The sequence below is a fragment of the Ovis aries genome, chromosome 20, assembly GCF_016772045.2.
Source record: "Ovis aries strain OAR_USU_Benz2616 breed Rambouillet chromosome 20, ARS-UI_Ramb_v3.0, whole genome shotgun sequence".
Classification (NCBI taxonomy): domain Eukaryota; kingdom Metazoa; phylum Chordata; class Mammalia; order Artiodactyla; family Bovidae; genus Ovis; species Ovis aries.
In genome coordinates this window covers 44,052,735-44,066,554 of record NC_056073.1, presented here as the reverse complement: position 1 = coordinate 44,066,554, position 13,820 = coordinate 44,052,735, and the positions used below count along the sequence as shown (strand labels likewise).

The window sequence follows — 13,820 nt, the reverse complement described above, 5'->3', positions numbered from 1 at the left end:
AAAAAAAAAAAAGGGACAATGCTTCTTGGGGCCCCCAGTTCCGAACAGTATCTGGTATATAACAAGGTATCAGTGAAAGTTTGCTAAAGAAGCAAAATGACATTGGAACAGATAGCCTGCAGCTTTAAATAAGGGAGCTGTATAATTTTAAAGTTAAGATCTGCTCACTGTGTCTACTAAATCACCAGTAAGGAATGTATGATAAGAATTGTCAAGACACAAAAGGGAGAAAAGGCAGCAGTTGGAACACAAATAAATCATTAGGTTCCTAAGACGCCTCACAAAGACGTGAAACTCTTTTTAATCATTCATGGAGCCTCTAAAACTGGTGGGTGGTACAAATTGCCACCACAAGATTTATATAGTAAAACCTTCAGCTTTTATAACATGTTTAAAAGCAAATGAATGTTACCTGTCCAAAACCTAATGGAGAACATTTTTGTAGTTCCTGTTTGATATGCTGACACCTGAGATTTTCTATTTTCAAAAGAAAAGCAGTGCATAATCAAATGTGTTGACACACAGATATTTCTTTGGTATCACTTACTATTTTGACCAAGGGATAGGTTACATGAATTGAAATCTGATTTCGCGGTTGCTTCTGAGTCATATCAGGAGTTGCTCTTCTTTTTCTTAATTAAAAAACTCAAAAGAAAATATATATTGTTTTGAATATAACTAAGTAAATGTTTTTTAATTCCTGTGAGGAATTACTACAGAGGAGTTCTATGATATATTCAACTCACAATGGGTTTATTGGGACATAACCTCATTGTAAGTGGAGAAAGGTAAATAAATCCAAAGTATATAGAATGAAGGAAATAGTAAAGAAAAGGAACCAATGAAACAGAAAACATAAATGACAGAGAAAATTAACACAAAACATTTTTTTCCTTTTGAAAGAATAACAAATTTGAAACCCCCCACATGGGTTTCCCTGATGGTTCGGATGGTAAAGAATCTGCCTGCAGTTCAGGAAAGCCAGGTTTGATTCCTGGGTCAGGAAGATCCCCTGGAGAAGAAAAGGGCAACCAGCTCCAGTATTCTTGCCTGGGAAATCCCATGGAAAGGGGCGCCTGGAGGCTACAGTTCATGCGGTCACAAAGAGACAAGATTGAACAACTGATACTTAAGCCCTACATAGGCTAATCAAGAAAAAAATAAGAAAAACCACTAACACCAGGAATAAATGTGTGAATATACTACAGATGCTACATATATTATTAACAATTTGATGTTAATAAATTCAACAGCTAGATGAAATTCCTAAACAATGCAACTTACCAAAACAGACACAACAAGAAATAGGAAATATTGCTGAAAATGCATTTATTAAGTAAACTGAATTTGTGATTGAACTCTTTCCTTAAATACATCAGGGTCAGATGGTATCACTGGTGAACTCTTTTAAACATTAAGGTAAGAAAAGGTATCAAACTTACATAAATGTTTTCCAAAACAGAAGATGAGGAAACGCTTTGCAATGTGTTCTATGAGGTCAGCTAGACCCTGGTACTAAATCTGACACAGTCATTTAAAAAAAAAAAGAAAGAAAATAAAAACACCGGTCGTTTCCAACTGGCTACCTAGTCTGGTTTCCTTTTCCCTCCCCCAACAGGCACACACACTGCGGGGAGGGAAGGGAAGAACAGGTTAGCTGGTGGGCGACATCATCAGACTGTCCCCAACTGAACAAGGAAGTTGATGCAGCCCCATGTGACTTTCTTCAGGTTCCTGCAAGATCTAGACAGAAGCCAGAATTCGGCAAAGAAATGTAAGATACACGACTTAGAAGATAAACCACTTGATCTGCTAAGCAAACATTATTGCCAAATGCCTTAAGTAACTGATGGCTTGTAAAACGAGTACTTATGAGAGAGTTCTTTGAGATTATGCTATGCCAGCAGTCATTGATGTCACCAGTCATACGAACAACCCACATGGGGACACTGAAGATGAATAAAATAATGGAGTGATCATGAAATCAGAAATACAAACAGAAAAAGGAAATGGTAAAATTCTGAACTGGAACAAACACAAAGGAAGGAAACCTATAGCAATCCTCGGAACGCTGATGCAGAAGAAGAAGGCAAAGAATAAGATTTTTTTATCCTTAAATTATGCAGAGAATAAGGTCGAAGAGTGCCTAAAATCTTTATCGGAAGTTCCATTTTTATAAAGCACATGTCTGGGTTAATGAAGCTGACAAATATCTCAAAAGGTCTCTTTTCTCCTTCTGGCGTGCAGAGGATTTTCTGGCCAGGCAGTTCTGAGAAAATGCTTTGAGACAACGGCAACTGACACATCCATCTTTTTGAAAACACAGCAAAAATAGGTGCTGGAGATGGCGAGAGTGTCACCGGAAAGAAATAGGAAAGTGAGAGACTCACCTCTTCCATTATCACTGATAATAAGATGGGCATAGCGGGGGAAGAGCAATCACCAGTATTGCTGAGGTTCATCAGGGAATCAAGGTCACAGTGAGGAATACGGACTCTCTTCCTTCAGAAGCTGATGCAGACATTTTAGCTGTGAAATTTCACTCCGTGCTAATGGAAGAGCAGGGGACAAACATGCACTGATGCGGTCTGGCTTAGATTATGTCTAGTGGACTTTCCCCCGAATGCAAGTCATGCTGACTAGACTTTTAGGGAATAACCCCATGGTATGTACACAGTCTATTTTTCCTCTGCCTTAAATATGCGGTTGTCAGAAGCAGTGTCTGTTGTGGGAATTATCTGTTGCTTTGTGAACAATTAAAGATGTTTGTTCTTTTTTCTGTTGATCACAACTGCTATAGAGCTCAACAATGTAATATCTGTTCTCTTTTAGAACAGTGAGGGATAAAAGGCAAATGAACCAAAGCAAATTTGCCATTCTCCATGAATAGCGGGTATAATGCTTTTGGAATTTTTGTAGAACTCCTGCAAATCCTTGCTTTATGTTTAGATGGCATAAATAATGATACAAATGTTAGCTAGAATAACTTTATAGCTGGTTGAGATTTTGTTCCCCGTAGTGCACTGACAGATTTTTCATTTTAATTATCATTGTTGTTCATCAAAATGTCCTATTTTTTAAAAATAGCCTTTGGGAAAATTCCCAGGGCCACACTTCCGATATTTCTTTGCTGCCAGCACCTTTACTGCTGAATTGCATTATATGAAGGGATGGAAAATATCTATATTTATTGTAAATTTTGATTTGAAAAAACCGTGATGCAGCACCAGACTTGATTTTAAGTCGAATTTCCTAGAACTTCCTTGGGGCTCAGCAAGATAATCTCCACTAACCCTTGAGAATTACTGTAAACAAATACTTGCTGTCCCAACAATGAGGCACATTACTCAGGACCTTACAGATATTTTCTTAGAATAGCACCTCACCATTCTTAAATGCTTATCTCTTACAGCCTCAGTCACAGAACAGCTCACAGTCAACACCATGCCAACATGTAGCAAAGTGACTAATCCACTCTCAACACACTCTCTGCCAACCTTTGCTGTTGGTGCTGCGTGCTAAGTTGCTTCAGTCATGTCTGACTCTTTGCAACCCTATGGATTGTAGCCCACCAGGCTCCTTTGTCCATGGGATTCTCTAGGCAAGAATATTGGAGTGGGCTGCCATGCCCTCCTCCAGGGGCTCTTCCCTGGATCGAACCCAAGGATCGAATTCAGGCCTCTTAGGTCTCCTGCATTGGCAGTTGGGTTCTTTACCACTAGCGCCACCTGGGAAGCAGGATCAAACAAAACACGGAGGGAAAGACATAGAGCATCCATTAACCATGTACAAAGCCCCCTACCTGTCTCACTTCAATTTTTTTCTTATTATTTATATATGGCTGAAGGATTTCTCTGCAGCTCAAATTGTAAAGAATCTGCCTGCAATGCAAGAGATCAGAGTTCAATTCCTGGGTCAGGAAGATCCTCTGGAGAAAGGAATGGCAACCCACGCCAGTATTCTTGCCTGGAGAATTCCACGGACAGAGAAGCCTGGCAGGCTACAGTTCACGGGGTCACAAAGAGTCGGACATAACTGAGCAACTAATACATACACACATGCATGGCTGAAGATCCCATATATTCTTCCTTGATGAAGTCTGAGAATGAGAGCAGTGAAATTAGATGACAGCATCTTAAGCATAATTAAGAAATATTTCAACAGACCAGAGGTCAAATAACTTTAACATAATCCCTGATATAAAATATAATCTTAATTTAATGGTAGAAACACATATCAAACAATACAGTTAAGCCAGAGTTTCCTCCAAGCATTTTTCAAAAACCACTGAAAATATCTAGAAGTTTTAAAAATTGGTTTTATCCTTACAGTTGATATTTGGAAGAAAAGCTCTAAGGTGCATATAGGCCATTTAATCACTGAATATTTGCTTCTGGACCTTCCACTGAATGCATTAAATGTTGATAAACTACCTGATAAGAGGCCACTTTTTGAACTTTTAGTCTCCAAAGACCTCTCATTTCAGAAGACAGCACTGAAAGACCGTTTCATTTCTCTGTGACTTCTCTTGGTGATACTCTGGGGACATTTTAGTTGAGTCATTTAAAATAGACCATTACTACTGCCACAAATCAAATGTTGAGGTATTAGTTTCCAATTCTTTGAGGAAGTAAATGTTGGCGAGGCATGGGGAGAAGGAATATATTTCATAAAATACTGCAATAAAGCTCAGGACTGACCACTGACGAGTAGGTGTTTCAGTATGTGATTAAAAAATCTGTAATGGGCAGTTAAGAAAATTACCAATAAGAAGAAACTCTGAGCTCACCAAACAAGGACAGACTGCAGTGTAGATTTTGTCTCCATTAAGTGAGCGTAAAGAAAAAAAAAACAAAACTGAAGATCAAATAGAAAACAATCTACTGTGGTTCTACTTCTGGATATTATTTATTAATACAATCATTCATTGAATTTATTCTTTAACTGAGGCATAGTCTTTCTAGCAAGTGTACATTGAACACTTTTATTTCATGGTCAAGATAGAGTCTGTAGCCTAAGTTACTGACCATCTATTAGTTTTCTTTCCATGACCATACCTACTACATTGTCTTGGTTTATAAAAGTTACCTGGGAAAAATAGAGGTCTTTTTTCTTTTAGAGGAATAATACAGAAATTGTTGCTGCTATTTTGATGAGAAAAATTTTGTACAATGTGTTTTAATCTTTCTAAATGTAAATTTTATTTTCTTAAAGCAAATTACACAAAAAACCCCTCTATAACCATAGATGCAAACCCCTTAATGAGATATTCACAAGTAGAATCCAGCAATATATTAAAAGAATGATATACCATGACAAAGCAGAGTTTATCCCAGGAATGCAAGGTTGGTTTCATTCATATTCAAAAGTCAATCAGTATTACTCATCATAGTGATAGACTAGAGGAACAAAACCATAGGATCTTCTCAATAGATGTGTAAAAAGCACTCGACAGATTTTAAAAACTCTCATAGCATTAAAATGAATTCTAAGTAAACCAGAAATAGAAGGGAACTTCCTCCACCTGATGAAGGATATCTATGAAAATCTTACAGTTAATATAATGCTCACTGGTGAGAGAATAAGTGGTTTTCCTCTCAGACTGGACATAGGGTAAAGATATATCCTTTTAATGTTGTAATGGAGGCCCCAGCCAGTGGTCTAGGGCAAGAAAATGAAATAAAGAGCATAATGTGTTTGCATGAGAATTCTAGGGAACTTAAAAGCAACTTAACTTGGCTTAAAACTCAACATTCAGAAAACTAAGATCATGGCATCTGGTCCCATCACTTCATGGCAAATAGATGGGAAAACAATGCAAACAGTGAGAGACTATTTTGGGGGGCTCCAAAATCATTGCAGATGGTGACTGCAGCCATGAAATTAAAAGATGCCTGCACCTTGGAAGAAAAACTATGACTAACCTAGACAGCATATTAAAAAGCAGAGACATTACTTTGCCAAGAAAGGTCCATCTAGTCAAAGCTATGTTTTTTCCAGTAGTCATGTATGGATGTGAGAGTTGGACTATAAAGAAAGCTGAGTGCCGAAGAATCGATGCTTTTGAACTGTGGTGTTGGAGAAGACTCTTGAGAGTCCCTTGGACTGCAAGGAGATCCAACCAGTCCATCCTAAAGGACATCAGTCCTGAATATTCATTGGAAGGACTAGTGCTGAAGCTGAAATTCCAATCCTTTGGCCACCTGATGCAAAGAACTGACTTATTTGAAAAAACCCTGATGCTGGGAAAGATTAAAGGAGTGAGGAGAAGGGGACGACAGAAGATGAGACGGTTGGATGGCATCACTGACTCGATGGACATGAGTTTGAGTAATCCCTGGGAGTTGGTGATGGACAGGGAAGACTGGCGTGCTTCAGTCCATGGAGTCACAAAGAGTTGGACACGACTGAGCGACTGAACTGAACTATAAGCAATTACTAGAACTAATTAGCAAATTTTTAAATGCTGCAGGGTACACTGTCAATATTCTAAAATCAATTGTTCTTTTATATTTTACTGATTTGATAGTTTTAAAATTTTTCATTTACAAAAGCAACTAAAACATACAATATTTAGAAATAAACTAAAACATGCAAGATCTCTCTGCTAAAATATGCAAAACATTCAGTTCAGTTCAGTTCAGTCGCTCAGTCGTGTCTGACTCTGCGACTCCATGAATCGCAGCACGCCAGGCGTCCCTGTCCATCACCAACTCCCGGAGTTCACTCAAACTCATGTCCATCGAGTCAGTAATGCCATCCAGCCATCTCATTCTCTGTCGTCCCCTTCTCCTCCTACCCCCAATCCTTCCCAGCATCAGTCTTTTCCAGTGAGTCAACTCTTCGCATGAGGTGGCCAAAGTATTGGAGTTTCAGCTTTAGCATCAGTCCATTACTGAGGGAAATTAAGGAAAGTCTAAATAAATGGCTATGTGTATCAACACCATGTTCATGGATTAGAAGACTTAAGTGAACCTCAAAAAGAAGAACAAGTTGGAGGATTTACACTATTTCAACAAGATCCTCTGGAGAAGGGAATGGCAACCTACTCTAGTATTCTTGTCTGGAGAATCCTATGAACAGAGAAGCCTGGCGGGCTATATAGTACATGAGGTAGCTAAGAGCTGAACTTGGCTGAGTGACTAACACACACAAGGCTACATAAAATCAAGACAGTGTGATACTGGCATAAGCACTGAGAAATATAAACGGAACAGGACAGTGAGCCCAGAAATGGACTCACACTGAATCAATTAGTTTTCAACAAAGGTACCAGAGTAATACATTGGGGCAAGCAAAATCTTCTCAATGAATGCTCAGTCTTGTCCAACTCTTTGCGAACCCGTGAACCATATCCCACCAGGCTCCTCTGTCCATGGGATTATCCCGGTAGGAATAATAGAGTGAAAAGTACTGGAATAAACAGATATTCAACCGGGAAGTGCTTATTCAAAAGGCACCTGGATGTTCTTCAGCTTTGCCCTTGTTCAATACACTAATCTGATGTTTTCCTTTTCTATTTACACATCAGTAATGTAGCATCAGGCTTCCCTGTGGCTCAGCTGCTAAAGAAGCAAAGCACCATTTCCACTATTAAAATAATGTTTCCACTGACAATTTTTCCTTTTAGAAAATAACTTTTTTAAGTTACAAAGGCTAGTTTTTCATTTATGACAACTCATATGTTAAAGCATAAAGTCAACAAAAATTACTCATGATTACACAACCCAGAAATCATCCAAATTGACCTTTGGGGTTGGTCTTTTTGTATCTAGTGTTATAAAAATTGTATGATGTATTTTTAACCTAATATTATTTTGCATGTAATTTTATTTTTTCAAGACTCTGAGATTTTATTATTATTGTTGTTTGCCTATAATATGACAATATTAGCTTTCAACATATTTTTATGACACTTGTAATCGCATTTCCTAAAGACATAAATTTTCATTGTAAGCTACATTCAGATTGCACTTCCAACAGACATCTATTTCTGGTGTATCTGCCAACCTCCCCTATCCAAAATGTAACTGTACTACTGAACAAGCATGACTCAGGGAAGCAATCATGGAACATTTTATTTTAAACTCTTACTTTAAACTTATTTTGTGTGTTTAGTTGTTCTCTTACCCCTGATGAAATTCACGGCAGGTCACAAAACTGAGCATTTCAAAATTATTTTAAAATATCCTGTTACAAGGAAAACCACAGAAGCCATCTCTGGGCAGCCAAATTTATAGCAGAAAATCTGTTCCAAGGCCACGAGTGATTGTTCAAGTTCTGACAACCTGAACAAAATGGGCCAATAACGCTGTCACTCAGGAATTTCAAAATTAAGTTTGGGGGAAAGTTTGCCTACAACTAGAGACTGAAGACTGGAGAAATGGAGTCTTCAAAGAGAAAGAAGAAGGAAGTAAATGCAGAAAAAGGAGAAGCAGATATGAACCAAGAGCTTTTCCTGGATTCTGCCAGCTGCTAATTGCTGATTTTACTTCCTTTCACAACTCTAGGTGCATTCCTGCCTCTGGGTTCTGTGAAACCCCTCAATCATTGTCATAGCCAACTTCTCACTCTTTTCTTGTCAAATCAAGTTTTTGTTAAAAGAAGCCCAAATAACACAGAAACGAAATGGACTATGGGAAGTTTTATCCCATAAACAACCAACCTTGTTCATAAACCCTGTTCCTGTTCCGAGTATCCTTTGGCTTTGCCCATGGACGGAAGTCCTTCTCTCATCTATTCCCTCCCTCTGAGGGTCCATGTTAGCTGTCAACTTGCAGTGTCCCCGCTCACTCACTAGGGTGCTGACTGTATTGTTACCTAGATCATTTCTGCTCTTTTGAAATATCAATGTCAAACTTTTATGTGTACTTTCTTGATCTGAGAGAGCACATTGTCAGAAAATGCATAGGATTTGATATTCAGTGACTCCTTCAGGTGAGTTTTTAACTCTAATCCCTTTGTGTTGTTCTTAGAAAGGAAATCAAGTTTTATTTGTCTTACTAAGGAACGATGCTAAAGCTGAAACTCCAGTACTTTGGCCACCTCACGTGAAGAGCTGACTCATTGGAAAAGACTCTGATGCTGGGAGGGATTGGACGCAGGAGGAAAAGGGGACCACAGAGGATGAGATGGCTGGATGGCATCACCGACTTGATGGACGTGAGTTTGAGTGAACTCCGGGAGATGGTGATGGACAGGGAGGCTTGGTGTGCTGTGATTCATGGGGTCGCAAAGAGTCAGACACGACTGAGCGACTGATCTGATCTGATCATTCCCAAGGTAGTCACTAATTTTAATACTGTGAGAATAATGCACTTCAGTTTTTGGGACTCTGAATGTCGATGAGTTCTGTTTTCAAAAATTTGCCTTGAGTGAGTCATAAATTTACACAACATATTTTTAGTGACTAAAGGCAAAATTCACTCACATTGCTAAATTAAACAATTCCGGCATTACCAATGTAATTTGTATTGGTTAGTGTAGTTCAAAGGATATGTCTAGAAAACCAAAGACAGAGAAGTAACACAACCCTAAAATGTCCTAATATTATTTTTTTATCACATGACTTAGAAACTATCTTTACTATTCATATTGCAGACTCTGTTCTACCTTGGGTGAAATATTTTTAGTTTATAAAACCAATTTGTAGAACATACTAGGTTTAGAAACTTGGCTTCTTCACATTCTCAAACTATGGTGAAACTTTATTAAATTAGGTGAATCAAACAAAACATATTCAATAAATAGTCGACATTGGCTAGGTGATGTAGATGTGATAAAAACAAAAGATGCCCTCCTTTACCTGGTAAAGTAGTTAGGAAGAGACACAGAACAACGGTAATAACTCCAGACACTGTGCAAGGATGTTCACGCTGATTTTTAGAAGTCCTGAGATGCAGCGGTAAGAAATGGAAAAAAAAAAAAAAAAAAGCAAACAAAGAAGCCAAGACCAGAGGAAACAAAGAAAGAGCATGCATCTTGCATTTCTGACAACTTTTTCGTCATTCCCTTCTTGGGGCTCCATTGAAATGAACTGAAATTGAAACAGGCAGAGAGAACTTCCTAGAGAGTTGGATTAGATTTGGGACTTGAAGGAAGAGACAGGATTTGAAAGGATAAATGTTCAAGTAGACAACATAAGCCAAAGTGTGGAGATGAGAATACATTTAGTTTTGAAGAGGAGCAGTGAACCTTACTAGCGTTGGAAGTCATAGGAAAGAGAACTGGGAGAACGTGATGGAAAAAAAGAGAAGAATTTTAAACATGAAGAACACAGGGAAATGCTGAGAAGAGGGCTAACAGGATAAAAATTGCTTTGGGGGGATTAGCTGAGCATGGAGAAGGCAATGGCAACCCACTCCAGTACTCTTGCCTGGACAATCCTATGGACGGAGGAGCCTGGTAGGCTGCAGTCCATGGGGTCGCTAAGAGTCGGACACGACTGAGAATCTTCACTTTTTCACTTTTCAATTTCACGCATTGGAGAAGGAAATGGCAACCCACTCTAGTGTTCCTGCCTGGAGAACCCCAGGGACGGGGGAGCCTGGTGGGCTGCCGTCTATGGGGTCGCATAGAGTCAGTGCAACCGAAGCGACTGAAGCGATGTAGCAGCAGCAGCAGCAGCTGAGCAAGGTCATGAAAGATGCTTGGGAAGGGTGAAGACTGGAGTCTGTCATGGTAACTAGGGCGTTGCCATAGTGATCCTTCCACGAGGCGATGATGGCAGTGTTAAGGAGGACCAATGAGCGCTTTCCAAGAAAGAAAACTATCTGATCTTGAGCAACCTGAGTCAGAGGTGATAGTAGAAATTCTTGGTGAAAGGAGTTGAGAGATATATGAGGCTGGAGCTTAGGGAAGCAGACAGCTTGGAGAAGACTGACACAGATTTAGTAGTCAGTGACACAGAGGCGACAGCTGAAGCCAAGAGAACGAGGGAGGCTTCATCAAAGAAGGGATGTGAAGGAGAGAGCAGAGAAACGCAAGTTGGCAGGCACCCACACGGAGGGCACAGGACAAGTAAAGTGAGCCAATGAAGAGGAAACACGTGATCTGAGATGGAGGTGAGACTAAAAAATGGTGTTATCAGAGAACTGAAGCAGCAGGGTGCTTAAGGAGGAGGACTCTGTCACTGGTGCTGCCAGGGGGGTGAAGGAGCGAGAAGATGAGGACCTTAGGAGAAGAGTTAATAACCAATAGCCATCTGGGACTGGAGACCAGATCACGTAGACAAGGGAGGGAAGGAGCTGAGACAGTGAGCCAGAGGACACGGGCGGAATTATAAAGCAGCTGGGAGGACAGGCTCTGGGAGCAACTCCACCTGAATCCTGGCTCCACCCAGACCAGGCAACTTAACACACAGACGCTGCCCTAAGTCTCCATGCATGGGATAGAACGGCGTCCCGCCAAATTCACATCCCTCCCAGAACCTCCGAATGTGACCTTATTTAGAGACAGGGTTCTCACAGATATAAACTAGTAAAGATGAGGTTATTCTACAGCAGGTGGGCCCTTATTCCAATATGACTGCTGGCCTCATAAGAAGAGGAAAGGACAGACAGAGATGCACACACAGGGAAGACAACCACTTGAGGATGAAGGCAGAGACTGGAGTCAACCTGTAGCTGCAAGCCAAGGAAAGCTGAGGACGGCGGGCAACCCTGGAAGTTAGGAGAACCGCCCAGGACAGACTCTCTCCCAGGAACCTGAGAGGACACAGTCCTGCTGACTCCTTGATTTTGAACTTCTAGCCTTCTGAACTGTGAGAAAATACATTTCTGTTGCTTTAAGCCACCCGTTTTGTGGTATTTTGTTATGGCAGCTCCAGTAAACCAATATTCTTGGTAACCGGAAGGTTGGAAATATAATATTAAAAATGCTTAGCTCAGTGTCTGTCCCCTTGCAACAGCTCAGTTACATGTTGTCATATATTTTTCTTTGAACAGTTTGGTGTGGAAGAAAGGAAAAAGTGGTCCTAGATAAGTCATACATGTGGTAAAGTAAATGTTGTTATTGTTTCTTTTTAAACAGCACTTAGGCTTGCATATTGAAACAGAAAATAAAGAAAGTCTCCAGAGAGAGGGATAGACTAAAGAATCTGGAGATAATATAATCTTTGTCAAAGACCAAATCCAGCGCAAATGAGAGATTTCAAGAGATGAGACTATAAAGTAATAGACAACATACTTTAACGACTTACTACCACTTACAGTCCCAGGACGATATTATCCTTCAGAGACGATGTTCTGGAGGGTAGACTGCTCTTCTGATGGCATTGCCATTACCACAAATACCTTTTAACTTTCTTCCAAACCACATAGTTTCAAACCAAACAGACAAAGTTTTCACCAATTATGACACACCTCATTCTTTATCAAAATACATATCTTCCCAGGCTGTGTATTCAACTGACGTGACACCAAGCAACTTCTATTTCCAAGTGCCAAGTCCACCCTGGAATTATAAACATTAGCACCATTGAGGGTTGAGGGCATTTTAAAAAAGTGTACCAAATATTTATCAAAGTAGTCTTAAATACCAAAATTTGGAAGAAAACATTATGATTTCAAATAGAATATCAAACTTGTTGGCATCAAACGCTGATGACTTCAAACTAGACACGTGTTTTGACAAAAGTTTTTTAAAACAAATATATATCAATTTTCCTCCAGATATGTTAACACTTAAGGCCTAACTGGCTACTCATGGAAGCAATGATGGAATTTTTACTGGTGAATTTCCAACTGAAATCCACTCAGCTATTTCTAAGTAAGCCATTTAAGTACATGGCTTTATTTTTTTCCTCCTTATATCTCATACCTCAGGCTACACAAGAAAGAAACGGCTTTGTTTTCCAAAGGCTTACAAAGAACAGGAAGGAATAAACAATGATTTTAAAATGCTTACTAAACTATTCACATCATGTTCAGATTTTCAGAGAGGAAGGACAAGCAAAGGGGGAAAGGGTCATCTTTAATTTGTTCCCATTTTAACTTTCCTGGAGTTTCCATCCAAACAAAAAAAAATAGACCATTAACAAAAAAGTCACTTTGCTTAAAATGAGATCTTTTAAAATGGGCTTTTTAGTACATAAGAATCATGAATTTTTTTGCTGTTTAACCTTCACCATGGAGTAAATCAAATTCTTTACCCATCCTTCTATTGCATTCTGTACACCATATTTCACAGTGAAACACTAACCTGCACTTTATTTGAGCTTAGAAATCCAGGATAAATAGAAGGAGGTTGCAATAAAAGAGGAGGCTCCCCCAGAGCCCAGATTCTGAGAAGCAAAAAATGTGCCCTGCCTGGCTGCAGAACGGAAGTTGCATTTGGTTGTGCAACTCATTGGTTACACAGAACTCTTGGCCTGATTCTGAGAGATGACATCTGTTCAACCATTGCCCAACTCACTCCTTTCTCAATCAGGATGTGTTAGCTTGATTTGAAGACACAGTCTCCCATTCCTTTGATCATCAGGAGAGATGGGGGAACTGAGAGAGGAAGTGGAGTGCCCTACATAATACGACCTTCTCTCAAACTTGCAACTGGGTCACATGGCTGTGATTCATCCTGTCCTATTCTTATAAAACCATCAGCATTTATGGAATATATATATGTCTGTAACTGAGTACACACTTGCATTGTATGCATATATAAAAGGGCATAATATATGTAATATATTTCCTAAGTACACTAAAATATTATGCAACATATAAAATATATATAATATACTATTCTTATAATACATAAGACATATATTATATACATGTTACACAGAATACATACTAAAATTGTACATTATATACATTGTACATTAT

General features: G+C 39.2%; 1 protein-coding gene and 1 long non-coding RNA gene across 2 annotated transcripts in view; one reads left to right on the top strand and one right to left on the bottom strand.

The window, feature by feature from the left end:
* Nucleotides 1–2,602, bottom strand: part of NEDD9 (neural precursor cell expressed, developmentally down-regulated 9) — a 272,334-nt gene extending 269,732 nt beyond the window's left edge. The window contains exon 1 of the mRNA XM_060403510.1: nt 2,391–2,602. The gene's annotated coding sequence lies outside the window, so the exon portion shown is untranslated. The remainder of the gene's footprint in view (nt 1–2,390) is intronic.
* An 8,192-nt stretch (nt 2,603–10,794) lies between these two features.
* Nucleotides 10,795–13,609, top strand: LOC121817352 (uncharacterized). The gene is made up of 2 exons (XR_006057197.2): nt 10,795–11,063; nt 11,502–13,609. It is a non-coding gene; the product is annotated as an uncharacterized LOC121817352 (long non-coding RNA).
* The last annotated feature ends 211 nt before the right edge of the window (nt 13,610–13,820 follow it).